Source organism: Biomphalaria glabrata, chromosome 18 (genome assembly GCF_947242115.1).
Source record: "Biomphalaria glabrata chromosome 18, xgBioGlab47.1, whole genome shotgun sequence".
Taxonomy (NCBI): Eukaryota; Metazoa; Mollusca; class Gastropoda; family Planorbidae; genus Biomphalaria; species Biomphalaria glabrata.
In genome coordinates this window covers 24091542-24092444 of record NC_074728.1, presented here as the reverse complement: position 1 = coordinate 24092444, position 903 = coordinate 24091542, and the positions used below count along the sequence as shown (strand labels likewise).

The following is a 903-nucleotide window of genomic DNA, read 5'->3' as shown; positions in this document are numbered from 1 at the left end:
GGATTCCGAAGTTGAAAATCCCAGTCTTCACCAGGATTAGAACATGGGACCCTGGTTCGGAAGCCAGGCGCTTTGCCGCTCAGCTGCCTGGCCTAACCGATGACTTATTTATAAATGACGTAATTGTCTAAAGTTTCCATGCAGGCCACACCTTCCATAAAAAATGTTACAAATGCTGTTTAAAAGATTACTATTCGTTTTAAATTAGGTCTAACTTATAATGCATAATAATTAGCTTTTTCTCTTTAAAAAAAACTGCTTGTATTAGTGATTTAAAAAATTCGATTTTTCGCTTTCAGAAAAAAAAAGTAGCCGTTGCATCAGAACTTTGAATGGTCTAAAATATTGTGATGTCGGATGTTCACTATCTTTTCTAGTTTACGAGATCTAAACGGGATGGACGGACAGACGAACAGATGGACAGACGGACAGACATTTCACACAAAACTAATAGCGTCTTTTCCCCTTTCGGGGTCCGCTAAAAAATTAAAACTCCTTTTTCCTGTCTGATTCAGGAACCTGTATTCCATTCTCATATTAGTCTAAGAAAGATTTGTCCCAGCATGCGGAATAAGGAATGTGCCTTTAACTTTGTGTCTTTCTGACTTGTTGATTAGTTTGTGTTTTTACAAAGCTTCTATCGACTTTACAAGAGACTTGAAGAGACAGAAAGAAAGATTGAGAGTGAGAGAGGGAGAAATATGAAGTATGCAAGAGAGAGGAAGGGAACGAGATAGATAGATAGAGAGAGAGAGAGAAAGAGAGAGAGAGAGAGATGACAGAGAGATGAGAGAGGGCTTAAGTAGCTAGTAATGACAAAAACATTTTATGCTTCTAGTTTGAAATCAAAGAAGACTAACAAAAGGAAGATAAGGTCAAAGTTCAACAGGCATACAGTGTTCA

General features: G+C 37.7%; 1 protein-coding gene across 1 annotated transcript in view; it reads right to left on the bottom strand.

The window, feature by feature from the left end:
- Positions 1-881: 881 nt before the first annotated feature.
- Positions 882-903, bottom strand: part of LOC106065801 (uncharacterized) — a 9001-nt gene continuing 8979 nt past the window's right edge. The window contains exon 4 of the mRNA XM_056017716.1: positions 882-903. This exon is cut by the window's right edge and continues 300 nt beyond it. The gene's annotated coding sequence lies outside the window, so the exon portion shown is untranslated.